A 287-nucleotide genomic window follows, 5' to 3' on the forward strand; every position below is an offset into this window, starting at 1 on the left:
TATACAATCACGCTGCGCCTCCTCCATCGGCCAGTAGGGCTCACCCGTTCCAACGCTGTGAGCTCCCGTTGAGCATCGGCTCGAGCCCTCCCGACCAGGCGCCCCAAACCACGTAGTCCAATACCAGCAGCTGGTAGGGCCTACCCTTCCAATGCATAAGTCGCTCTCACCTGAGTGCGTAGGCTCTTCCGGCTTGCCAACCAGGCGACTTCTCAAAACATCAGCCCCCGCCAGTTCTCAGTGCTTATTTTGGGGGGGGGGGTTCTTCAGTCTGGGGGGGTTCCTTT

Source organism: Sinocyclocheilus anshuiensis, unplaced genomic scaffold (assembly GCF_001515605.1).
Source record: "Sinocyclocheilus anshuiensis isolate Anshui unplaced genomic scaffold, SAMN03320099.WGS_v1.1 scaffold166, whole genome shotgun sequence".
NCBI classification, from domain to species: Eukaryota; Metazoa; Chordata; class Actinopteri; order Cypriniformes; family Cyprinidae; genus Sinocyclocheilus; species Sinocyclocheilus anshuiensis.